The sequence below is a fragment of the Rhinolophus sinicus genome, chromosome 5, assembly GCF_057876585.1.
Source record: "Rhinolophus sinicus isolate RSI-liver-muscle chromosome 5, RSI-T2T, whole genome shotgun sequence".
Lineage (NCBI taxonomy): Eukaryota > Metazoa > Chordata > Mammalia > Chiroptera > Rhinolophidae > Rhinolophus > Rhinolophus sinicus.
This window is the reverse complement of record NC_142505.1, coordinates 30,250,345-30,278,326: the sequence shown is the minus strand read 5'-3', so window position 1 is coordinate 30,278,326 and position 27,982 is coordinate 30,250,345. Positions and strand designations below refer to the sequence as shown.

Below are 27,982 nucleotides of genomic sequence, written 5' to 3'. Positions count from 1 at the left end.
CTGGCTCTAGCAAGAAGAAAATGGCTGTGATTGTATTTTTGAAATATTTCGCCTTTCCCTGTATTTTTGCTATGTTGACAGTTGTGCCATCCAAGCTTGGCCTAGCCCTCCAGCCCTCCCTCTTGGCTCTGCATTCACTTTTCATGTGTGTGGGATTTCGGATCTGTAAACAAGGGGGCCTGGCGCCAAAACCTCCCTCTTGGGTGCAAACACCCAAGTGTCAGTGGTGTTTGGAAGCAGCAGGACAGTCGTGGGAGGAAGCATTTTCCTGACATCATTCTCACTTTGCCCCAGCAGCAGGAAAGCCTGTGGCATGACGGACAGAGCGAGGACAGCTCAGAGTTCAAATCCTGTTCCACCACTCATTAGCTGGCCGATGTGGGCAAGTGACCTACACTCTCTGAATTTCTGTGTCTCTAGCTCTAAAATGACAATCAGCTCCAATGGCTCCAGGAGAGAATTCAATGAGACTTAATACATCAGTAGGTAAGTGGATGCTCTATAAAAGTGATTTTCCTCCTTCCAAAACAAATGGACGGTGCTTCTTAAAACGGTTGCTTCATAGAATCATTGGATGTTAGGCTAGGGCAAGTTCTTAAAAAACATTTCATTTGCTCTTGAGGAAACTGGAAGGAAAAATAACCTGTACTGATGATCCAAGTTTCGGATGTCACAATAGCATCTATGTGGCAATGATCATTTAAGATGATGATGGCTAAGAAGGGACAAATTTCTCTACAGCTGATAAGCCACAGATTAGTGCGACAGGTTTTGATAACTGTGTCAGAATATGAATAGATAAGAAGAGAGATAATATAGTAGAGAAGGAGAACAACTCCAAGAGTCCTCACATGCACTTTATTTGCTGCTTTGAACAGCATTTTGAATAGTGAAATTATGCATTAATAGCAGAGGTTCTCAAAGTGTGGTCCCTAAATCGGCAGCATTAGCATCCCCTGGGACCTTGTTAGAAATGCAAATTCTCTGCCCTCAGCCCAGACCTACAGAATCGGGAACCCTGAGGGTGGGACTAGCAATCAGTGTTTTAGCAAACCTTACACGAGATTCAGGGGCACAGTAGAGACTGGGAATTACTGGTTTACGTTATAGCAGCTCACACCCCTCTTCTCCAATACAAAGTAAAAGGACATCATAAGTGTCTTAGCACTTTAAATTCCTCACCTCTTTGACATACACTGTGAAAATTCCCAGATGTTGTTGTCTGCTGATTCTGGCAGAGAGATGCATAAGCACAGACCCCAGATATACCTCCCTCCACTGCCTTGGGTGGGACTTGCTTAATTGTGAAGCAGGAATAAGGAGAAGGATTTTGAAAATTAAGTAAATAAATCCGATCTTACTTTTGTTCTCTAGAAATACCTTTCCTCTGGAGTTACAACATATTTAGAACTTTGTTACAAATTATACAAATCACTAGGTTTTCATTTCCACACTTTAACAATCCCATCTCCAGATGCAGTTACAATGACGGCCTGTGTTGTCTGGAACCTGGCAACACCCTGGTATCCCACAGGCAGAGACTCTGGGCTCCTCCACCGCCTGTCATCTCTCGTTCCTGCCTTCCTCTTGTTCTGAATTTTCTATTTCATGGTAAAGGGTCAAGGAGAAAGCCAGAAGTTAAAAGCTGGCACCACATTCTGCCTCTAATTTATCTTCTCTTATCATTAGCTGTGTATGTGTCTGTCTCAGTCTGCCAGGTTTGGGCTCCTCAAGGGCAAGTGTCATCCTAGGTTTAATTCCTCCTCTACAAGGTGGGCATGAAATAGACGTTCACGAACATGACTGCAAGGCAGAGAGACTTGCTGAAGGCGCTGGAGCTCTTCTGCGTGTCCAAGCTACTCTCTACTGCTCCTTTTGTTACACCATCTCTGTTCATTGTGTGGGTGTTTATCACTCTCTTTATTTCCACGCGGTATTCTCGAGAGACTTTGTAAATGATTGACTGTGTTATTCCCCAAAACTCTGCAGAGATCAGGCTTTGTAAAGATAGTGGAAGACAGGAAATTCGCAGCTAAAAGCTTCCTAATGAGGACAACTTGAGCATGTTATTTTCAACATTCAACTCCCAAGTTTGAATAATTCATGAAAAAAAAATCTGTTGAACTAGAAGTGACTGGGCTATTTTAATGAAAGTATAGATTTGGAATGTTTTAGAGCTGGAGGTTACATGAGGAAAGTGAAGGCAGGGAGAGGAAATGACCAGCCCAGCAAATAGTGACCAGCCCAGTGAATTAGTGAACCCAGGTCTTTTCTGGCCAGCGCTCTCATTTACATGGTCATACAGTGGCTAGTATTTAGTCCAGAACTAGAACTCAGAACTCAGACCTCCTGACGAACACGCCCAGCTCTTTCCACTGCGCCACACAGCCTGCCACAGGACAGGGGTATCAGGCCCAAGGTTCTGTTCTCTTGCTGGGCAACAGGAGACACAGGGAGATCATATTTCCTTTCCAATCTCCAATCTAGACCAGTTGGTCTCAGCTGGCTATACATTAGAACCCTCTGGGGAGCTTTAAAAAAATCTGGATGCTCAGAACCTACCCAAGACTGATTAAATCAGTCTCTGGGGGTGGGGGCCCAGCCCTCATTCTTTTGAAAGCTCCCTAGGTGATTCTAACCTGAAGCTGAGTTTGTGAAACATTGTGTCTAGCCCTTCATCCTCTTGTTCTTCTATTCTCCTGAGGGCCAGATTCCTCTTAATTCTTCAGCTTTCTTATTACTGATACTAGGGCTGTAACACTATAATTACATACCTTTACATTAGGTGTACTGCCATTCCAAGCCATTTAAGACATTAGCTAAAACTTAATACTGTAGTCCCCTTCTTGTCTACTTGTCTCTCAGATGGCTGCATCTCTGTGTCCCCCCTCCTGGCCTATCCAGGGTCACCCCACAGGGCCTCACTTTCCCAGGAGGGGCTCCTATCCCCAGCCCTTAGCTGTACCTTCTCTCAGACCCTCCCTCCTGCTGAGCTCAGCCTGTGGCAGCTGTAAGGCTGGTCTAGAGGATCTGGGGGACCAGCCTGGATGGGGGGGTTTCAGGGAGGGCTGCTCCTGTGGTTATTGGTCCCAGAGGGAATAATTCTTGCAGCAGCTCTTCTTTCGCTCTTGCTGGCTCAGTGTGTGGGTGTGCAGCAGGCATTTGCTAGGGAACGTCGGCAAAAAATAAAAATTTTCAAGCTTCAGTTCTGTAGACAGATTGAGAGGCCTCCTAACAGTTCAGAATTGCCGAATCGGGCTTCATCCACCCACTTACCCCCCAGGAAGTGGTAGGTTGAGTTATATGTGTTTTGATTTGTTAACAGTGGCCTCGCTTATGGGAGTTTAAACCATGCAGGTGATACTTGAAGATAAACCAGTCAACAGATAATTATCGAACACTCACTGTGCCAGGCGCTGATAAAACCAAGTGGGAGGTCACCTCTGCTAAAGGTCCCTTATGGTCAGTGGAAGGGAGGAAGAGAGGTTCGTGGAAGGCAGCGGTTAGTCTGAAGTTCAAGAAGAGCAGAGGCCTGAAATTCAGCCCCTGACTAGGCAAGGATAGGAAGAAAATAAAAAGAGCCTTAAAAGGGGGTGGCAAGATGACAACTGTATATTTAACTTCCTAGGATGTAAAGTCCTGAAACTATTTGCCTCCCCCATACTCACCAACCATACTGCAGCCTCCATATTGTTTTAATCTTGCTGTTTTGACCCCCCAAGACATTCAGAGCCCTCCGAGAGCTTAGTAAACACTATCCCAAGACATCTGTAGCTTCTTTCTCAATCTGTGCCTGTCTCTCTCTGCCTGTGTGTCTTTTTGTCATTTTCTGACTCCCACACTTTATCTCCCTTGTTCTCGCTCTTAGATTCACAGCATTTTTTTTTTTCATGGATAAGTAAAGAAATAAATGCAAGCACTCAGTCTTTTATCAAGGTAATAATGAATTTTACTGATAAACATGAGCAACACAAAATAAGATTCGCAAGAGCTAGAACTACATACAAGGACAAGGAAAAAAGAGTTACTGACTGAAAGGGGCCTGAAGAATCAAGTCTTGACAAAATGTAGACGCCTATATCTGATTGGGAAAAATCGGATTTGGTAGAAATAAAGGCCACAAAATGAAACTCACAAAGGCAGATGTTATAATTGGTAGTATTGACATGGATAAAAACTGATAATGAATCAAATTGCATTGTAAAATTTAAACAGAAAAAGAACTGATGCCAATGAAAATAATTCCAGTAAACTATAATAAAAATGGTAAAAATTGGAAACAAAATATGCCCTAGGGAAAATTGATCAATGAATGTCATTACTTAATGAAAACCTGTTCTAGAAGTTACTTTTGATAGAAATCTATCAATATTGGCATAATTCTGATTAAAATGTGTATGGCCAATCTTTCCTTGGGTTAAAACAACAGTCAGAAAAATGTCGTGACCCCAGAGGCTGCAAGACTGAAGCTAAATCACAACTCCAGGGTGGGGCCTGGGAATCTGTATTTCCAAAAGAAAGCTCCACCTTTTGAACCTCAATTTAAACAAACCAACTATTAAAAAATGTTTTGGGGGCACGTAGGAAAGTTTGAACATGGACAGGATATTAGATAGTATTAAGCAATCATTATTTTTAGGTACAATAATGATATTATAATCATGGTTTTTAAAAATCCTCTTATGGACTGACCTGTGTTCGTCCAAAATTCATAGGGTGAAGCCCTCACCCCCAATTGACTGTATTTGGAGATAAGGCCTTTAAGGAGGTCATTAAGGTTAAATGAGGTCATAAGGGTGGGGCCCTAATCCAACAGGACTGGTGTTCTCGTAAGAAGAGAAAGAGACACCATGAGTGCATGCGAACAGAGAAAAGGCATGTGAGGACACAGTGACAAGGTGGCCAGCCTAGGAGAGAGGCATCAGCCTAGGAGAGAAACAAAACCTGCTGACACCTTGATCTTGGACTTTTTGATTCCAGAACTATTAGAAACGAAGTTTCTCTCGTTTAAGTCATTGAATCAATTTGTTATGGTAGCCCGAGCAAACTAACACAAGTCCTTACATACCGTAGCAGCAATACCTATTAAATTATTTATGAGTGAAACAATATGATGTCTGAGATTTGCTTTAAAACACTCCAGAAATAAAAACTGAGAGTAGGGGATAGAGGTCACACAACTGGCAAAGAATTGACAATTATTGGAGCTGGGTAACAGGTACATGGAGGTTCATTACACTAGTCTCTTCTACTGTAGAATATGTTTGAAAATATCCAAATAAGTTAAAAAAAAATTGACATGAACAGATGATTTTGATGCATGTCCAAGTAGATAATTTTAAAGATAGGGTTTCCCATAATGTTGTGTTCTAACCTGGGCTGCTATGGCCTATAATTCATGCGTTACTAACATATATTTATAAATGAAATTTTAACTAAATATAATAAGGCAGTGGGGAAAGGAATCAAAATGCTAACACAGGCAGTGGAACTGTGGGCAATGGCAAGGAGGCAGGGAAGAAGGATCAGCATTTATTGAGTGCCTAATGCATACGTGGTACTTTGTTAACATTATATTTGGATGCTCACACAAGTCTATGAAGTAGACTTTTCCATTTTTAATCTTTAAAAAAAATTTTAATATGAGGAAACTGAGGCCCAGAGAGGATGGATGAGTTCTCAAGATCACACACTAGGGAGTGGCTGAGCTGGGATTTGAATCCTATCTGTCTGTTTCCAAAGCCTGCATTCTTTTTCTTACCCGTTACCTCCTCCCTCGCTATTGCCAAATGCCAGATCATAAAGGGCAGAGGAATTTGAGGAGCATGAGGTCATGAAGAGATGGGGCCAGTAAAGACTAACAAAGGACTTGGGCTTATAGGTAGGGTTTGGAGATGGAACAAAGGACATGAGAGCATCCCAGGTGTGGGAAGGGATGGCAAGATGCAGAAAATCGGTAGCAAATAGAGAATTAGGTGAGAATGAAAGGCCTTTGTGGGCTCCTGGGGAGATGTGGTGGGGACAGGATTGAGTTATAAGCAGTGGAATTGAAAAAGAAGGTGTCCTAGGACTTGGACTTGGATGAGATTGGTAAGAATGCTAGATTTCAAACCTAGGTGGGAAAATGATGCCTCCCTCAACAGGTGAGGGAAGTTGGGAGGAAGTTGTTTCAGGTGGGGAGAGGAGAAAGGAATAAATTCAGTTTAAACACATAGAATTGGAGATGGCAGTGGAACATCCCAGTGGAGAAGCACAGATGGCAGTTAGGTTGGCAGCATTTTAGTTTTGAAAAATCATCTAGTCTACCCCTTCATTCAAGTATAATAAATCAAGGAAGCAACCAGTGAGTGCACTCAAAATACAAAGATTTGACTCCTCAAGTCTCGCTTACACTGTGGTGCATAATGTAGTCATTTATTATTTGCATGTCTATGTTCCAAGTACTGTTCTTTGTGTTGGGGATGCAATGGTCCTATAAGGAGATCAACGGCCTGGATTATTATAAAGGCCTTTTAGCTGGTCTTCCTGCTTCCACCCTGGTATCTCCTCCATTTTTTCTCAAACAGTAGCCATTAGAGTTGCTATGTTACATGATGGAGTCTATATAAATGGTCTAAATGTAAAAAGAACCCCCTAGATTGTGCTGTGGAATGCACACCCTGTGTGGCTCTCTGCGACAGCTCTGGGAAAGCGATCCTGTTAAAAGTCAGAGCACATCACTCTTCCACTCAAAACTCTCCAGGAACTCTTCTCCCTGGTCCCTGACCGTGTAAGCCATACTCTAGCCTCAGAACCTTTGCACTGAGACCTTACTCTACCTAGAAAGCTCTTCTGCCAGATACCCATCCAAATCTCTCTCAAGGCTTTACTCGAATGTCACCATTTCAATGAGGCCTTCCTTTACCACCTGTTTTAAATTGCAATAATCTCCATCTTCCCCTGCTACATCCTACTCCCTGCTCTAGTTTTTTTTTTTTTTTTTTTTTTTTGCTTTATTACTTGCTTCTTTTTCACAGTATTATTTTAATTTTTTAAATTGTCTGTCTATCTTCATCAGAATAGAAGCTAGAAAAGGGAAGGGCTTTTTTGTTCCATTTGTTTACTGCTCTGACCCCAAGAATTAAGAACAGTGCCTGGCACATAAAAGGTGCTCAATGAATGAATGAACTCATTGTTTCATGAATGAATTACAGTATAAAAGGGTAACTGATAGAATAAAGTCACGGACAGAGTGCTGAAGAATAAAAAGGTGGTGCCAATTCAATCTACCTGACAGTGTCAGGGCAGGTTTCACAGAAGAGGTGATAATTGAGCTGGGGCTTGAAAGAGAGGTAGGTGGGTCAGGCAGATGTGGTAGGGTGAATAATGACCCCCAAAGATATCCATATCTTAATCCCTGGAGACTGTGACTGTTATTTTATATGACAAAAGAGATTTACAGATGAGATTAAGTATCTTGAGATGGAGCGATTTATCTTGAGATGAGCGATTATCCAGTATTATCCAGGTAAACCTTAAATGCAATCACAGTAGCCTCATAAAAGGGAGACAAATGTAGATTTAGCAGCAGCAGAAGTCAAGGCGACAATGAGGCAAGAGGTTTTGCTGCTGGCTTTGAAGATGGAGGAAGGAACCATGAACCAAGGAATGTAAAGAATGCAGCTCTCAAGGTTGGAAAAGACAAGGAAACCCATTCTTCCCCTGAGCTTTCTGAGGAAGCCTGGCCCTGCTGACACATTAATTTTGGCTTAGTGAAACTGATGTGAGACTTCTGACCTCCAGGAGTGTAAGAAAATCAATGCATGTTGTTTTAAGCCACCAAGTTGTTGGTAATTTGTTATATTAGGAAACTAATATAGCAGGTAAGGGCATCCTAGTAGGAAGGAATAGTATGTGCCAATCAGGGAAGTGGCAGCATATTCAAGACTCCCCTGAGAAGTTTAATGTACCTGGCTTAGACAATAGGAAGTGGAGAAAGATGGAGTTGGAGAGGAGCAGGAGGTAGATTGTGAAGGGCCTTACAGGTCACGCAAAGGAGTTGAGAGGTACTTATATTGTGTTAAGGTCTGGCTGCCTGCTGCTTGCAAAAGTTAAAAGTTAAAAATCAAGAGACATGGTTGGTAGAAAGGAAACCAGGTTTATTCCGAATGCTGGCATTCTGGGAGGATGGCGGACTCTATCAATATTCTGTTGATGTAGGAGTATGCAGTGAATGCTGTGTCGTGCTGCCCGGACCCCCCTTTTCAGGACTGAAGGGCTTATTCTCTTGGCGTTAGGGAGTGCTGCTAGCAGATGGCCTTTACTCTCAGCCCTCTTCCACTCTTTTCTGAAGATAGTCACCTTGCCCAAGCCCATGCCACCTTTCTGGGGCAGCCTCCACCAATAACTGGGCTACACAGGAGCATAAAGACTCCATCAGTTTCACCCCAATTCAGGAGAGCTCTGAAGGGCTATCCCAGCGTCAGAACCCCGACTTGGGATTAACTGAAGCCTTGTTGAGATCACGTCCTTCCCTCCCTTCCACAAATGTTAATTTCAAGAGCCGACCCTAATACACATCCAACATGCTAGTCTCTGTCTCATTCTGCTTCCCTGGGAGCTCAACCGTTCAGCATGAGATAAGCAAGAGAATGAAAAGTAAGATCCGTTTGGGTGGGGATGGTGATAACTCAGATCAGTGTGAGGATGGGCTCGGTTGGGGAGACACTGAAGGAGGGACCAGTTAGGTGACCCGGGGAAAATTCCAGGTGAGCGATAACGAAGTCCTGGACAAGGGTAGAGACTGAAGGAGCTACGGGTGTGGTCATCAGCTTTTCCATAAATAGCTTTATGGAGAGAAGGTTATTGTGCCCAGAGATGCCTAGTCTGCTGTGTGAACCTAAAAGAAATACTTCCTCATGATGGCCCAAATCATTGCATTTTTGCCCCCCATTTCTAATCTGGTTTTGTAGAACAAGTCTGCTTTTTTACCAAAAATATGTTCTCTGTTTCCCTGGTGAACAATCAGCTTTGGGACGTGAAACCAACGGTCCTGATTTAATGTATGATTTTGACTTAATATGTAGCCCCAGGATTCTATTCAGTTTCTTCACAGCATGCCCTGGAAGCCTTAGCCCTTTCCCTTACTAGTGACTAACCCCCTGAGGCAGCCAGAGACAGTGGCCACGCCTGGACTAAGGGTCACAAAGAATGGGTTTCTGTTAAGCTACAGACAACATCTTGACCTAAGTTACGTTGCAGCTCCTGAGCCCTAAGGTAGGATGACCCCCTGGCTACTTTTCCATGAAACCAGACAGAGGGATGCCAGAGCAGATCTCAGAGCGGTCCTCAAGACCTGAAGAAATGATTTATTACCCTAACCTCACCTCTGACCAATCAGCTCTCAACACGACCCTGAACCCCTAACCCACTGTGTCTTGTGATTTTGCCCCGTGTAACCTGTAACCTACACGCCGTTGGGGAGTTCGGGCTTTTGAGCATGAGCTTCCCGTTCTCCTGGATGGCGCAACTCACATAATCATAAAATAGCCAATCTTCACTGCAATTCTCAGTGTGCAGTGTTTGGCTCTGCCAGCACTGGGTGGACGAACTCTGTTTGAGATTTGATCAACCATTCGTCCCAGAACAAGCAACCTACTGTACTGGGAAGCTGACACTGAAAAGGGTTCTTTCAATTTCTCCTTGAATCCCTCCAATCTGAGGGAGCTCATTATCTTGGTGCAAGATGATGCACTAAGTCATTCTCACTCTTAGCCTGAAACTGTCCACAGTTTCCACTTGGTTCTACGTCTAACTGAGACGTGATCATCCGCATGGAACAAAGTGTTTAGTGGCCCTGGTTTGGGAGTTAAAAAGTACTGGGTTCAAATCCAGACTCTGCTCCTTACAGGGACTTCGGTATATTTATCTCAGCTAGTTTGCTCAGCTGTAAATGGGGATAACAGTACAACCTACCTTATGAGGTTGTTCTTAACGATATATGTTTAGAGCATGATACATGGCACATGGTAAATTCTTAATAAATGGTAGATAATATTATGAATGTTAATTGTCAATTGAATATACTTGTATGTTTTCAAAAAGCACTGCAGTTTTATACGTACCCTCTTCAGAGGAAAGAGAAAGATACAGAGCTAGAGCTAGATAAATGATAGCTAGATAGCTAGATAGATAAATAGATAAATAGACAGTTGTCTCCTCATTGAGTTGTGAGTAGATATGCACCCAGCCTTTTTGAATTAAATGTATGTTAAACACAGATATGGTGTGCAGACCCTCATTCAGGACACGTGAGGCTTATAATCAAGGTGGCTCCCAGGGCTTATTTCTGACTACTTAGAAGGAGAAAGAATTTGCTTTCCATTTACCAAACAGCAGGCCTGCATAATAAGAAGACATTGATTTTCTCAGCATTCCATTAGCTCTAGTTCTTAAAGAGAGCATAATGCACTCCAGTGGGGAGATGAATTGTGTCATCTGGGAGTTGGGAAAGGACATGGAGAGGAATCAGGCTGGAGCCGTACTTTCAAAGGGAATAATCCTACTCTTCTCCACATTCACTACACACTTTTTTAAAAAAATTATTTAAAGTCTGGCAGTTTATACCCACATTTCCCATCCAAACACACGTTTCATAACCAGCTCCACTGCTGACCCAGTTAAATAATAATGAGTGATTTTCATAATTCTAAATATTTTCTTTCAGAAGAACCCAGTGGAAGATCCTGCAGGGTAATGGTTGGGGGAGAAGTCATCAGCGGTGATGTTGAACCCATTTGATTGATGGTGAAAAACACTAGCTGCCTGCAAACCATCAAACCACTGGTGGGAGGGAAAGAAAAACTCAGTTGTTTTGTCCACCTGGCAGCCAACTGGAATCCACACAAGTGAAAGATAGAAACAGAGAAGAAAGTGCTGCTTTCCAGAGAATTTAGTGATTTCCTTTTCCCCTCTTGAAGAAAGGTTGCTTACTGGAAGGCTTGTGGAAAATATAGTCTAACTTGTGGTGAGATGGCAAGTGCTTAACAGACTGGTGTGGAAAGGAGCTCTGATTTTCAGAACTTGCTCATTTTGGTGGTGTAAATACTTTCATCACTGTCTATTTCAAGCTACCAACATGACATCACTGAATGTGATGTTGGGAAGAGCTGTGCAGTGGCACATCATTTTATAGGGTTTTCACCATACAGATATAATAGAGATAAAGAAACTCAAGAGCATAGATAATAGTAAAATGTAATAAAATAATTGGGAAGTGGAAAATTTTGAGTATTTATTACTGTTGTTTTTAATATATTTATTTAGGTATAAGTTTATATAATTTAATTTTTAATTATGGCTGTGTTTAGCAGCCAGCTCTTAGAATTCCTCAAAATACAACAATTAGTTCATTGGAGGTAACACAAGTGGTTCCAGCTCACTCCTGACCCTTGTGGCACTTGAAGACAAAAGAACACATTTTCCTTGGGTATTGGGGGTGATGGGCATTTAAACATCTCAGTTCCAGCCCCCATCCCTAGCTACTCACTCACTCATTCGTTTTTCTGTTTATTCAGTAAACATGTATTGAGCATATGGTGGGCACTGGAAATACTGAAATGATCAAGAGGAGGTCCAGATAGACAAGGGAGCTGATTATAGGGGAATGTAGTAAGATATGTGACAGAGGTAGAAATGGGCAAGATGACAGGGAGGAAGGAAGAGAAGCCTCTCGGACTGGGGCCCAGGGAAGCCTACTGACCACTCAGCCTATGGCTGCTTCACTAGAGGTTTAACCTCTGAGATCTTGACCCAGTAAGATCTTTCCCCTTATTGATGCACTCTCTTCCCTCCACTCTCAGGATACCTCCCTCCCTTGGTTTTCCTCTTACCTTGTTAGTTGTTCCTTCTCAGTCTCCTTTGCTAGTTCCTCTTCCCTCCATGACCTCCAAAAGTTGCAGTGTCCCAAATTGCAGTCCTTGGACCTCTCTTCTTTCCTACCTCCCTGACCCAAAGGTAACGTATCCAGTGTCATGGCTGTAGATCATCCTCTCCCAGCTCTGACCCCTCCTCTTCACTCTAGACTCATGTATCCAATCGCCCACTTGAAAACCCGGCTAGATGGCTAGTGGTCACCTCACACTTAGCATGCTGAACCCTTCACCTTCTGTCCTCTGAAATTTGCTCCTCCTCCATCTTCCTATCTCAGGAAATGGCAACTCTATCCTTCTAGTTGTTCAGAGGCTCAAAATCTATAAGTCACTGTTGACTTTTTTCTCTAACACCCCAAATTCAATCCATTGGTAAAGATTGTGGACTTGATCTTCAAAACATCCAAAATGCAACCATGTCTTACCATCTCCACCACCTTCATTGTGGGGTCAGCTGTCATCACCTCTCAACTGGATATTGCAATAACTTCCTAATACATCTCCCTGCTTCCACTCTCGTTCACCCCCATCCTCTGCCCCTATCACCTATAATCTGTTCTCAACATAGCAGCCTGGGTAGCCTTGTTGAAAAAAAAGTTTGATCATTTCATTTACCTCATAAGATTGTCGTGCATATTATAGTGCTTGGCATATAGCAAACATTCAATTTTTATTAACATGCATTGTTGCATTTAAATTCACAGACTATTTGTTCTACTATGTGATACCATGATTTTTGTTGTTTCTCGAAGATAAATAAATACCTTGTGCTTAGAACAGGGCATCCACGATTGTGCAGGCAGCTGAATAGGTCTTTAGTTTCAGAGCAGAGGAGATGTTGGGCTGCAATACAAATAATGCACTAAGAAAAGCTATTTTAATAACTGAAGCTAATTTAGTTGTTTTATTTAGAGAGTGAAACCTTTCCAATTTAGCAAAATGAAGAAGAACGTCTCCCTGTGTTTTTTTTTCCTCAGCAAACATTTATTCAGCATCTGTGCCCACCCCTGTGTTCATTTTCTAAAAGTTGAGGTATAATTAACTTACAGTGAAATCCACCATTTTTAGTGTACAGTTCTGAGTTTTGACCAATGTACACAATCAGCTAAGTACCACACAACTTGATTGATAGAGTTTACATTTCTTTTGAGTAAAATCGGGATTTCTGGGTATAACTGTGTTATTGAAAAACCTATGTTAAATACTGACGTAAAAGGTAAAATCGTGCTGTGCTATGGAGGGTTTGGGTGATTTAATTAATGAGAAGACTGATTTGCAAATTAGCAAAATGATCATTTGGTCCAACGGTTCTATTAAAAATAATTTTGTTAGTACTTAAAAATATTTCATTGGTTTTCCTTCTTAAGAATAATGAACATTTCTCTTGTTTACGTATTGATTTGTCTTACAAGCATTTTTCCCACCGAGAGTGCAAAAGTTCAGTCTGCTGGAGCACTGTAATTACCTGTGGTATGTGACGTCTTGCCATGCTTTTCTGCTCACTGTGCCATGACCAAATCGGGCCCAGGGTCCTTATCCAGGCTAAGGTGCTCCCTGCTCGTTTGTTTGTTTGTTTGCTTATTTATTTATTTATTTATTTATTTATTTATTTATTTATTTTAAAACAAGATAGTTCTTTTTCTTTTCTTTTAAGATAGTTCTTTATGGGTGCAGAAAAATACACTGACTTAGCAATAACAATGGAAAAGGACACAAACACCGATCGATGTTCAACACCCTGGCATAAGTGAAACCTGCTCCTTTTTGACTAATATGGTCTTTTACTAGTACAGTAAATATTATTGTTATTGTTATTCTGCAGTGGTTCTCAACCTTGGCTACAGATAATAACCGTAGAGGAGCTTTAAAAGCAAATAAACAAAAATAATTCCAGCGCCCATCCCAGAAAAAAATGAATTAAAACCTTGGAGAGGGGGACCCAGGCATTAAAATGTTTAAAACTCCCTCAGAACATCTAGTGATACCTAGATTGAGAATGACTGTTCTAGTTGTGCATAAAATTTCCTGCTTCGTTTTGAAGGTCATTCCTTGGAAGGGTAGGCGAAGCTGTAGGCAGTCGACTGTAAGAGGAAGATGCCAGACTAGCGGTTAGAGAACCTGTATTAGTTCCAGCTTTGATGCCAACTAGCCAGGTGAAATTGGCTTCTTTGGGCATTTGTTGCAAGACCAGAACAACGGTGAGGTAAATGAGGTGGCTAGGACACATACATTAAGGAGACACTCTCAGGACTGACTGTATTTACTCAATCCTGAGAATACGTGCCTTCTTAAAATTTAAGCCCTTGGTGTCTCGTTTGCCCTAGTCTCATCCTACGTCTGTTTAGTTTCCTCATCTGTAAAACAATGAGATGGGCTTGACTGTTTACTGTCTTTTCCTGTGCTAACATTTCATTTTCCAAACCTAAAGCTTAGGCCAATATAGGACCAGGCAAAGTAAGACTTGATAATTATCCAGCTGAGTTTGGTTAAAGCCAGGCTGAATAATTCAGACCAAACAGATTCTCTTTTTCTGCAAGAGGAGGGTGGATTTTCTTAGCTCTGCCCTTCAGGAAGGTGGCATGAACAATGCTCAACCACCTTATACTTTAATTATATCAGAAGTCCTCAGCCCACTGGCTCCAGTACTTTACTTGGAGTTTTAGGCCAGGCCATTCACAAATTGCAATGCATTCACTTGTGCAATCCAAAAAGTCCTCAAAATGTGTGTGCTGGTTGGGGAGGGTGGTATTGGGGTGGTTTTAAGGTGTACAACTAGCTTTGCCCCTCAGGGGTGATATTTATTTTATTTTAAACTTCAAATAACTTGAAAGGAGTACTTGCTTAGGTCAGTGGCAGGCAGAGTTGGCTCCTATGTATTGACTGGTGAAAGCAAATTGTTAAATTTTCAGGAATTTGGTGAATTGCTTATTAAATAAAGCCATCATTAAAAATTAAGTTACATAAATTTACAGTTAAATAAATTATATTTAAAAACAAAGAATACATACTCAAAATTCTTAATTTTCAAATTGTTTTATTACATTTTACTATTATCATGTTGGTGAGGTTATGTTTATTGTATCTGTTTGGTATAAATACTAAATAATGGTGGACATCTCTTCCGAGTCTGTGTTCAGTGACATCGCATGGTAGCTGGAAATCAGCCACAATGGGAGTATTTACAGCATGGAAAATGGCATGTGCTACAAATCGGGTTTTTTCACTTGGAGATCCAGTGTTAGACATTTATCACCACTGGCTTGGGTTAACTATAAAGTTGAAAAATACGGTACTTGTGATTTAGCCTTGCCCCATATAAAGCAGTTCCACGCAGTGGAGAGAGCTCTGCCTTGACTAGTTCTTCTAATAATTTGAGAATACCATCTCTGTCTCTCAATTTCCTCCATCTCTTTAAGCAGGCAAAAATATAATACTTGCCCTGTTATCTCATACGATTATTGTGAAGAGAAAAATTCATTTTAACTCTTAAAAATTATTCGGTGGTTTGTGATTTGTGGTTTAATGAAAGGGCTTAAAAGAAGTGAGTACCTCGTGTAAACACAAGGCACTGTGACAGGGGATCACAGTCTCCAGAGAACAATTAATAAACACGGAGGCATATTTTGCTATTTTTTTTACCTCAGAGTCTGGCTGGATGTGAGGAGTGAGGATAGTATTCCGATGCCCATCTCTGGAACCTGCCCTTTTGAAGAGAAAACTTGATATGCTGAAGAAGCTTGTAAGGTGGCACATTTTGGTTATATTGGTATATTTGAATGGCAAAATAAACTAATTTCTAAAACTAAGGATTATTAATGACTCAGAATTTTATGTTAAGATGATTCATTTGTAGGCAAATTTTCCCACACACAAAAATGTGTGAACAAAATGTAAAGGGATTTATTTAGCACTAAATCCAATGATTTATTTGTTGGGTCAAAGCGGTAAGGTGCCATTGTATTTTCTTCCCCAATTCTGACACTTGATTTGCAATTGTGAACTGAGTTTTTGCGTTAGAGAGTGACAATATCTACTCCTGATCATTGCCCCCTTGTGGCTGTAGACACAATCTTGTGTGGTCTGGATCCAGCTGTGGACTACAGACCCTTGGGGAGGAGTAAAGTTATGGCAAAAAGCCACCGAATTCCTGTCAACTCCCAAAGCTTTGTCTGTAGAATAAAGAATGACTACTTTCCAAATTGATGCAGGCATTACTGTTAGGAACCAAACGCATTTTTATTTCAAAGCCTTACTTAACCTATTATGTCTTTGGGTTATCAGGACCTTCCTATGGTTGCATCAGTTGTTCTCTGGTCAAGGGCACCCAACCAAGGGGGCTCATATAGGGCTAAAAACCGGTTCCTACTCCTTTCCATGAGCCATTTGTCCTACTTTGGGGCTGAGCGAGACCTGAAAAGAGTGGCACCATTTTCTAATTAATCCATCTAGAAAGCCCTCTTTTACTTTAATGTCATAAAGGCAATAAGTACCAACAGGGGTTCTGTGGGCATTGTATGTGTTCTCAATCAACAGATATTAACAAACAGCTACCAGAGTGGTACAGCTGTCCAAGTGTTTTTGCCATCAGAAGAGGTCTTTATGTCCAAATGGGATGGAAAACCTTGGGCGAGACCTTCAATGTGTCTGGACTGACATTTCCAACTTTCTTCTGAGGTATGTGTGTGTGTGTGTGTGTTGTGTGTGTGTGTGTGTGTGTGTGTGTGTGTGTGTTGTATTTCCGTATATCTGTGTATATATGTGTGACTGAAGTTACAAAGCTCACCCTCTAATAGAGACCAGACTAAGTGGATTTTACCGGTCTCCATTCTTCTCCAAATTATGGTGAAGATTCTACTAATATGGTTGTCATGGATCCACACTCTACCAGTTAACTTTTGCTACACAGGACACCCCAAAACTTATGTTAAAACAATAAACATTTATTATATCTTATGATTCTATGGGTCAGCTGGATCAGCTCATTTGGGGCTGGACGGTCTAGAATGGCCTCAATTTACATGTGTAGTGGTTGACTCCATGTCAGCAAGGACAATGGGGAAAACTTGGCCATGTATCTCTCATCATCCTGAAGGCTAGCTTGGCCTTATTCACTTAGTGGTGGCTTCCAAGTTCCCAAGAGCAGCATGAGAGGAAGCCCTGATGCACAAGCAGTTTGACAGCCTCTGCTTATATCATGTTTGCTAAAATCCCATGGGCAAAGCAAGGTCACAAGTCCAGCCCAGAGTCAGAGGAGGAGGACACCACCAAAGGACATGGATAGAAACTGTGGCCAAGTTCACAAATTATCATTCTCACTGATTTTAAAGACATTAAGGGAACCAAATCCTTCCAACTTCCATTAGAGGAAAAGTATTGTTTTCTACGTTGCCTAACATTATGGCTATGTAATTTTAAGGTTTTAGGTAGCTACATTAAGAAAAGTAAAAAGAAACACATAAAATTCATTTTCATAATGTATGTTATTTAACCATAATGTATATTATATTATTAAGATAGCCAATGTTATTTCAGCATGTAATCAGTATACAGCATTATGAAATGTTTTTCTTCCTTTTCTTTTTTTCATACTAAGTTTTTCAAACCTGGTATGTAGTTCATACTTATAGCACATCTGAATTTGGACTAGCTACGTTTCAACTGTAATAGACACAGATGGTTTGTGGCTACCACATTGGACAGCAGAACTTTAGAATATGGACTTCATTTCTTTATTTACGTGAGAAAATTGAGGTTTGGAGAGGATGAGTAGCCTTCCCAAGGTCACATGTCTGGTAAGTGGTTGAGCCAGGATTCAACCCCAGGTTAGTAGGACACGAAAGGCTTTATTCTTTCTACGGTACCACATTGGCTGCATCAACAGGCATGACTTTTTGGGGGGTGAGAAGGAAGTTTTTGAGATGCGGACTGTTTCCCTTTTCCTCAGCCCACTGGGTCTAATTCTATCTTTGACTTCCAAGACCCTCCACGTTTAGACTTTACTAATTCATTCCCACTGTTCTCCATTCAGGCCAGTCTCCCTTCCCATCCTGCACACATACCATGTTAACCCGAGCATTGGAAGACATATTTCACTCTTGCACTACCTTTACTTTGGGTCTCAAAGTTATCAGCTTTTTGATATGTGTGTGCTCGTCTTTCTTTCTTGATGGTGCTGAATTTCAGGAAGGTTGTGTGAGGTTCTCAGTAGCGAGAGCCAATGATTTTTCTCTTATTTTCCCACGCAGTTCTTTCTTGGTCGTGGGAGTTTAATAAGTCAGTGACCCATCTGAGTTGACGTTAGAGGAAGGATCAAGGCTGCTCAAATGAACGATCTAATGTCCCTAGGGACATTAGATGATGGCTTCCAAGACACCCTCTTCCCCTGAAAGGGAAGGAAGACAGCTGGCTGACCACGTGACTATGCTACAGACACAGAGCAGCCTGGTACATCAAAGGCCCTGAATAGATGTTTTGTTGGAAGAATGGATCAACTGTTGACAACTTGTAAGTCACTTTGAGCCCAAAGCAAGGAGAGATTGACAGACTGTCCACCACACCAACAAAAACTGATAAACATATTATTTTGAAAGCATTAAATAAATTCTGAGTGTATTCTTGGTGGCAGAATAAAAATGGATATTCATGATTGACAATTAAAAACTGCTCAATCTCTGATTGATCTTTTTCAACATAATATCTATTTTTCTATCTGAAGAGAGTATATTTTCCAACTTCTTTTATGTTCTTCTGGTTATAAAAATAACCGTTAAAGGCCATTTCACTTCTGATTGATCCTTTCGGACATTTTTCCTTTTTCTGTTCTAAGAAAGTATATTTTTCAGCTTTTATTGTTTTCCTTTGATGAAACATTGGAGCAGTTTTGGTTCTTTGTTTGTTTGTTTTTTTTTTTCCCCATGTAATTAAGCTGATTAGTATCCCATATGGAGTGGAAACAATTGGTTTCACGTATGCTGGGGTACAGTTACTCACAGAGCTGTAATTGTTTACATGTTTCTTATTTCCTTGTGGAAAGTTTTAGACTTTATTAGATAAAGATCTGGCAGACTTGAACTCTGTGAACATTAGAGTCTTTGGTTATCAGACATGGCTCTGTATCCTGTTCAGTGGTCTCAGGGATGAAATAGGTATTCTACAATTTTGTACAGAATAAATTTTGAAGATGCCCACCCAGAATCTATTTCCTCTTGCCCATTTCTGGCAGTACCCTCATTTTTGCTCAAGGACACAACCCCTGTCCCCATGCAGGCCTGAGGTGTAGGGAAACTGATGCTGCTTCCAGTTGCAGTGTGGGCTTGACTGGTCTACGAGTAATCCTGCCTCCTTGTGACAGAGATTAGTTTAGGAATCCACACCTTACATACCAATGTGTGGCGTTCCTCAGGCCAAGCAGATTGGTTCAGAAGTGGGCATGTGACCAAAATCTGGCCAACCAGATGAAATGGGAAGTTTGATAGAAATAGAAAGTTTCCCATTAAGAGGGTTACTGCTTTTAAGAGTGGTGTTATTGGACAAGATAACACCACTCTTCTAGTGGATGTTGTTATGGCCACACTTAAAGGCCAGGAAATACTCTAGTCACCTTGCTGTCAGCCTGAGTATGTTGCCAATGCACAAAAGGCGTTGTGGGGCAAACAAATCATAGAGAGGCACATTTGGACGCTGATGGAACCACACCCGATAGTTACCCAGCATCTTGACTTTCAGTTACATAAACCAATAAATCTCTTTTAGTGTATAAGCCAGATGAAATGGAGTTTTCTATTCCTTGCAGCCAAAAACATCACTACTGATATAGACAATTTCACCAAAGAAATGTGAATCAAAAAAATGAGAACTCAGTCTTATGAAAGATAAACATAAATGTGTGAGTACGTATAGAAAATAAAACACAGAGCAGGCCTGGCTATAAGCCTCCCCTTTTCTATCTTCCACATGAAGCAAATAAATTCAGAGAGTTTTGACAAAATAGCTAAGTGACAAAACCAGAATTCCTGGTAAGCTAATAAACCCTAGCTATCAATAAAAAGTTATACGTTGACGAATTCCTTCACAAAAGTCCTGTGGACAACTTGTTACCAGACCCACCTTCACCTAATCTTCACAGCTGAGCCCAAAGCTTCCAACCCTTTTACTATCATTCTTATAAAATGTTTGACCAGAAAATATGTGTGTCTTTTCTATGCGTCTTTTGGTTTTCTACTCAAGGTTTTGTCTTGATAACCTTGCCATTATTCTTTAAGTGGTTTGGTGTTTCTTTATGAGGAAGTGTTAAGATAATTCTTCCACTTACTTAGACACGAGCATACCACCCTGATGTGAACAGGGTAGTTAAGTGCTGACTGAACCTCACTCTTTATCTTCAAGCAATTTGTCAAGATATTTTCCTAAATATAGAGTTCTCCTGCCAAGAATTCTGGTGGCAGTTGTCAGCCAATAAAATTGCAATCTCTTGGCTATAAATGAATAAATGAATGGCCTCTCCACTGATAGATGACATCAGATAATATAGATTTACCGACACTTTTGAAGAATCTGTCCAGTGATGCCACTCTTTGCAGCCCCATTTTAGAGTGTTACTACCTTTATCTTTAAAAAGGGCTCTGGACTTTCAGAAGTTTAATAATTACAGTGGAGTATTTATAAAAATATCCTCTATATTCAGCAATGGATAGTCTATCATTATTTTACTATGCAAATATTATCGTGGCACATTGCAAAGTACTGGTAGTCTGGCCATTGCAAAGTTACTCTTGCTTGATTACTTTAACCCTAAAGTTTCTGTTTAAAAATCGACTCATAATTCCACCAGCATGTAGGACTTCAGAGGAGAAAACACTTATCATAGCCTAGGATATTTAAGAAGATTTCAGCAGTGAAACATGAGTTGGCCAGGTAGAAGAGAGAAAGCAGGAAGGTATTCTTATCTGGGGGAATGGTGCGGACAAGTGTGTGGTGATGGGAATGCATAAAGCATATTTTAAGGAACAATGAACGGACCAGTCTGGCTGGAGCAGAGAATAATGGGGAATCCTTTCCAAAAGGTAATGTTGTAGAAAATCTTAAAACCCACGCTCAGAAGTTTGGATTTTTCCTCCTGTAGACATGTGGGAGCCTCATCCTAGACAAGGGAGAGATGCCTGTAAGCCTTAAGAAGGCGAATCTGGTTTGCAGAGTACATGACCCTGGAACCTGGGGCCTATCCCAGATGAAACCAAGTGATCCATGTGCAACTGGAACAGCATGACTGAAGGATGGCAAGAGGAGTGGAAGTAATGAGCCAGAGTGGGAGGCATTAGGAAGATAAAAAATTGACTGCTTTTGGGGAGCAACTGGATAAGGAAGTCCAGACAGAGAGGGCATTGAAATGATTCTGAGGTTCACAGCCTCTATGACGGTGAATGAAACTACCCCTGGGAAAGTCAGGAAATGCAGAAAAGGGAGTCAGTATTAGCAGCTAAGAAAAGGAATTTGTTTCTTGACAGACTGGGTTTGAGGTGACAGGACAATGAAGCAGTGCTGCTTAGCAGGCAGTTTGGAAGATGTAATTGGAGGTGAGAACAGTCAGGGCTGGAAATAAGGATGTGGGTGGTGTTGCCTCCTCAGCAGCTATTCCTCTTTCCTTTTGAATAGAATCCCACCTGTTTGGGTTGCAACTGCCCAGATGGAGTGGATAAATCATGATTGGCTAAGTCCAAATATGGTACTTGTTTTCCTTGTTACACATAAGTTTATCAAATGTCTTTGTTATTTAAGTCACTGTTAGTTGCTATTTTATTTCTTTCATCTAAAGATATCTTAATCAACATAGATGTAATTATTAATGCCTGTGAGAATGGCTGAGACCTGAGAGGGAAGGATTAAGAAAAAGACAGAGCCTGGAGATATACTCATATTTCAGAAATGAAAGCTTTATACTAATTGAACTTTAAGTTATTTAATTAAAAAGCTATATAGAAAACTTGTTTTCATCATGAAAACATGACACACACACGACCTCCCCCCACAATCTCCCTCCTTGAACTACATTTTCCAGAGAGCATGTGCTTCAAATGAAAGGTCAAAAAGGAGATCGGTTTCAGTTGGGAGCTACAGGAGGGTGATTATTTCTCTAATGTGATTTGCTTCCTGTTGCTAAAACAGAGTCCCTTCAAATGAGATTGTTTGCTAAGTGAAGCGTCTCCTTTTTTCTCCCTTGGATGAATTAGAGAGCAAGAGGAGTAAATCCAAGCTTCCTCACTGTGATGGATGAGGAGCTCTATTTATTCCCTGTGGATAGTGGCCCGCCACCAGAAAGGCCACAGGCAGGAGCAAGGAGCTGACTCACAGGGTAGGGAGAAAGTGGCCTGGATCTTTGACAGAGGTAAGCAGTGTCCGATTCCCTCTGGGGGGAGGAGGGAGAGGTTATGACTAAGAAAGCTGTATCTATTCCACTGAGCAATTAATGCCATTATTTTTCTTGAAAAAGCATTTTCTCTTAAGCCATTGAGGATAATGTAGCCCCCATCTTGACAGAAAGTACTAATGACTGCTAATGGATACATTCTTTTAATAAATGAAGAGGCACAAGAAAATTGCCAGATATTAAACAGAGTCCCACATGTCTTATCTGAGTCTATAAAGACCCTATCAAGTGACCTAAGTGGAAGAAATGTGACTCTTCCGGGGTTAAAGGAGTCTATTTTTCCTTAGTGCAATATAAATTCACTGCTGGGTAGAACAGTAATTCATTGGTCTATCCTAGGAAATGTTTAAAAGGGGGGCCATATCTCAAGTTAAATGATGCATTTCCTATTGGTAGCAAAGAAAATATGAAATAGAACTTCTGTGCACTGTAGATTTATGTAAATGGCCTCTCACCTGAAAATAGAGCTTAAAGTTCTGTCGAGTCTCTGATTCTTGGAATTTTCAGCCAAGAAGTCAAAGAGCCTGTGTAATTGGTTGTTAATTTTGTTCATTCTTGTTTCTTTTTTTTTTTTTCCAGGGTGTTTTTTGTTTGTTACTTTGGTCATTTTAAACTCTCATCTTGGAAATGTTTCTTAAGATTCAAGTAATTCTTAGTACTCTAATCTTGGGTGACATTTCTTAAAATTTATACATCAGTCCAACAAATCAATAAGAAGAAAACAAACAACCCAAAAGAAAAATGGACAAAAGAAATAAACCAGAAACTCAGAAAAGAAGAAATGGCCACTAATCATATAAAAAGATGAACAATAGGTATTGTAGATTTCTGCAACTTGGTGTTTTTAATACAACACTATGCCTCTAAGCTTTATCCATCCATGGTGTTGTATGTAGTTAACATTTGTTTTCACTGCTGTAATAATATTTCACTGGGTGAGTATTTCACAATTTCATTCTCCCTACAATACATGTAGCATGAAACTATACTTATAAAGCTCAAAAACAGCTCAAAATTATAAATAGACTGCAAAAATGTATACATACCTGACAGAACTATTTTTAAAAAAGCAAAGTAATGATAAAAACAAATTTCAATACAATATTTCCTTGGAGGAAGGGGAGATTGACATTGAGGATGGGATGGAAGAATGTATCAGTTATCTCTTGCTGCATAACAAATCACCCCAAAACTTAGTGGCTTAAAACAAAAACTGATTATTCAGCTCATAATTCTCTGGGTCAAGACTTCAGGCAGGGGTCAGCAGGGTTGGCCTCTCTCCGTTCCACATAGAACCACGTGTCCACATTCATCTGGATTGGGCTGGAGGGTCAAGATGGCCTCCCCCTCAAGTCTGGGCCTCAGAACTTTCCCACATGTTTCTCTCTTCATGTGGTGTCCCATCCTCCAGGTCCTCTTTTTCCAGGTGGCTTTTCCTCTAGCAGGATAGCGTGGAGTTCTTTACAAGGAAAAAGCACCCACGTAATACTTCTGTAATTAAAACTTGATGGCGATTAAAATATATTACCTATTGAAGGAGTGCTCTGTGGCCAAATACTTTTTGGAAACGCTGCAGAAGTCATCCTTTCTTAGAGTCACAATGCAAAAATTAAGCTTGCTAAAGGCAATGAGCAGTTCTGCAAGGAGAAAAGAAGAAAGACCTTTTCTGGAGAAAGGAGCTGGTGAGAAAAGGCGGAGACGCTCCATCTTCTCTTTCCTCAGGGATCTCTGAAGGGAGGGCTGGGTTAGAGAAAGCTAGAAAGCTTGGGCTGCCTTATGAAACCCCCTCATCATCTGAGCTCTGCTATTCCCACCCCCATCAGTCACAGTGTACCTGCAGGTAGCTCTTTCCTATTGTCAAGCCGAGTGCACACACAGAAGGCATGCTGGAAGTAGCCTCAACGTCAGAAGGTCAACAGTGTCTTTCCTGGTCTGCTCACCTCTGTCTCTGCTCCTCACCACTGCCCTGCTGTGACCTGAGCTTCAATGATCTCACTATTCTGACTCTCGTCTCTTGTTTGCTCTAACCTCTGTGACCTGCTTTGATGAATTATCCTGAGCTATCTGGACTTGTGGAACGTCAGTTTGTCCCTGATGCCTGGTGACCATAAGCAACTTGGACTTTTTTTTTTTTACTTTATTTCTTTCTTTCCTTTTGTTTCATTTGAAAGGTAATCCATACCAGTTTAAACAAATTCAAATAACACCCCCAAATAAAAGCCTCCCCTTGTCTACTCCAACTCCGAAGTCCCACTGTCAACAGTTTCCTTCCAGGTGATTTCCTATGTTTATATAAACACCCACGCGTGTGTATGTTTGAACAAAATTGGTATGAATGTGTTGATATAGTTCTATAATCTCCCTTTCCATTTAATAGGATATCATGGACATCTTTCCAAGTCAGTACATATAGACTGATACAACTTTTTGATAGCTTCAGTACTCCAAAGTATAAAAGTTCCTTTATTTATTTAGCTGTTTAACATTTATGATCAACATTTATGTTGCTCTTCGTTTTCTGCCATTGTAACCAGTGGGGCAGTGATCCCCTTTGTACATGAATCTTTGCACATTCATGCTAATATTCTGAAGAACAAGTTTCCAGAAGAGGTCGTGCCTTCCTGCAGTGCTCGTCTCTGGATGGCCTCGCCATACCCCATTTGGATACTCAGATTTTGCATCGCTTGTGTAACCAATTCACTATATTTCATCCCCATCTGTTTACATACTTAAAGTGGGTTCTGTTTTCCTAATTAGACACTCACTGCCTGATGTACTGGGTTTTGCATCTAAATTTAAGTTTATATTCTGATCTCTTGTCCTAAGCAATTGTATTGTAAAGGGCCCCCCACAACTCACACAAAAATATTGAAAAATACAGTCTTTTTCTTGGCCTCATAGCCACCTCTCAGGTGGAGGCTTGTGACCTTGGACCCTTTGAAAGAAAGGGCAGAGCCGACTATGGAGGTGCAACACAAGCACGTAAAACCAGCAAGCAGCGGGGGAACCATAATCCCCACGGGCCTCAGATGGGTGGCCCAGCACTGCTCCTCACCACGTCTTCTCTCATCTGTCACCTGTGACTCCAGCTGAGGTGTGACACACAGCACCAGTGATCCCTGAGCTGGGCGCTGGCTTCTTCACACTGACCTCCCTCCTCTTCTATCCTGACTCTGCTTGGCTGTGAACTTAGCTGATGTCTCTGGTCCACACTTTCCCTGCTCTCTCTTGAGGGCAGGGCTGGGACTAGGGCGAGGCCAGACAGGAGCCTAGCGCACACCGTTCAGGGGTGTTCCCTCCTAGGGCTGTGCAGGTGCAGGGTGGGCAGCTCTCCGTGGAGGGGTGAGATGGGAAGCTGCCACTGAGCCTGGACAGAGGCCAGGAGTAGAGAGGTGACCCCTGTATCAGCCATAGTACAATCAGGAGATGGAAATCACACCAGCTTGTTTTTGTAACAGAGATGATTTAACAGAAATAATTGGTAATTAGGTAACTGAAAAGGCAAATTAGAACTCTAAGGTATCACGGAGGTGGCAGAGGAAGCAGCCACTGCTCCTTAGGGTGGGGGGACTCAAGATAAAGGGAGAGATTGAAATTATGAAAACTTAGGAACTCAGTGGAGGGTACTGGGGGCTGGCACCCAAACCTCTGAAGAGTGGGTGCTACTCAACTGGTCCTGGTGTCTCTGAGAGGAGCCATGAAGCTACCATACTAGTGTTGAAGAAACTGCAAACTGGATTCAGCGGCAGCCACAAGTCGGCCTCCTCCTCCTCCCTCAGCCTTGCAGCCGCCCTCTAACGCCCCCTGTTGGCAGAACCTGGCAGGGAGCCTCTGATAAAGCCGGAATTTGTTTTGCGGAGTCTCAGTCCAGTGTTACAGAGCAGAGTACAGAAGGGTAGGTTTGGAGTCAAGAGACAAGAACTTCGAATAAGTGGTACACCGTCCCAAAGAGCACATATTCAAGAAATCTCAGAAAGAAGTGGACTGTGCCCTGGCCAGCACAAGCTGATCCAAGAATACAAGTCAAAGGGAGAAAAGCAAGACAACAATTCCCGGGCCCAGCGGGTGATTGGAGATTCAGTTTGCAAACAGGAATCAGAGTTATGATAACAGAATTTCAAGAGTGTGTAGTGATGGGTAGGAGCATTGCTAGAGCTTCTCAGAATTTGACAGTATTGATGCAGCCAACCACAAGTTCCCATGCCTTTCTTCCTGCCCAGTCCCCACCCACCCACCACACACATTGTAGCCTCCTCTTCTGTTGCTGTGTCTGCGTTGTAGAATATGACGGTTATACTTTCAAACACCTCTCTAGATGACGTGCCACATGAGTCTGGTCCTGAGTAAGTTGACTGCATTCATTATTTGTTGTTGCATAACAAATTACCCCCAAATTTAGCAGCATAAATAAACCAACATCTATTGTTAGCAAATTAATAATAGTCATTTATTTTCTCACAGTTTCTGTGGGGCAGTTTGCCTTTGATTCAGAGCTTCTCACAAGGTTGCAGTAAGGTATCCACCAGGGCTGCCTGCATCTCAAGGCCCAACTGGGAAAGGATGCTCTTCCAAGCTCACGCGTGGCTGTTGGCAAGACTCTGGTCCTCACTGACTATTGGCCAGAGGCCCCTCTCAGTTCCCTGCCATGTGGACCTCCCCACAGGGCAGCTCACAACATGGCAGCTTGCTTTTCCTAGAGCAAACAAGCAAGACAGCAAGAGAGAGAGATGACAAGAAGGACAGAAGTCACAGGCGTTTTTAATCTACTCTTGAAAGTGACATCCCATCACGTTCATTGTACTCTATTTGTTAGAAGCAAGTCACTAGGTCCAGTGTACACCAAAGGAGAGGGGTTGCACAAAAGCATGAATACTGGGAAGTGGGGATGGAGGGTCATAGCAGCTTTTCTCATTTTAGAGTCTTTTCTTACCATGACTCAGGCCTTAGTTGCACTAAAATTTTTAAGAGTAGCAGATGTCCATTCTGCATGAGTAACACATTATGAAGCCTCAGTTCAAAACATGTTGAGTCTCCTGTTCTAATCAAATTATCCTTTATAACAAAGTTAATTTAAGGCATATATAATGATACACATAAGTATTATGGCACCATATGGTACTTAGGCGTCCGTAGTGGAAGTCTCCTTGAAATGACTGTAATTAATATTAGTTCTACACAGCCAAATCCATTTAACATTTTTTCATTTGTTTAAGTCACAGTATCTATCATGAGCCTCCATGTTGCTTGTTTTCTTTGATACCACCCACCACTTAATTATCACCCCACATGCAAGCTCTGACACTCTCCTAAACTAAATAACAAAGATTCTAGATATTACCATGCAATCGTTGGGTGCTCTGCCTCTGCCTCCTTCTTCCCAGTGTTTTCCATTTCTCCATGCTCCCCAAACAAGAACTCCTGAGCAGCAGCAGGCTTCGGTAGCAACAATGGGATCCAGAGCCTGTGAACTGAACTTCTCAAGGGAGGAGCTGACACAGTAGACGGCCTGGTGAAAACAGTTCAAACTCTCCAGCACTTCAAAATGGCCTACTTGAGTTATGAAAGCAGGTTGACCCTATATCTCTCCTCACTGGTTACATATTGCTTGGGGGTAATTGTAGCAGGGAATAAAGTCTTAAAACTTTTGACA

General features: G+C 41.6%; 1 long non-coding RNA gene across 1 annotated transcript; it reads left to right on the top strand.

Moving 5' to 3' along the window:
• LOC141567207 (uncharacterized) lies at positions 1 to 27,225 on the top strand. The gene is made up of 3 exons (XR_012489656.2): positions 1 to 486; positions 22,136 to 22,290; positions 22,912 to 27,225. It is a non-coding gene; the product is annotated as an uncharacterized LOC141567207 (long non-coding RNA).
• Positions 27,226 to 27,982: the final 757 nt, after the last annotated feature.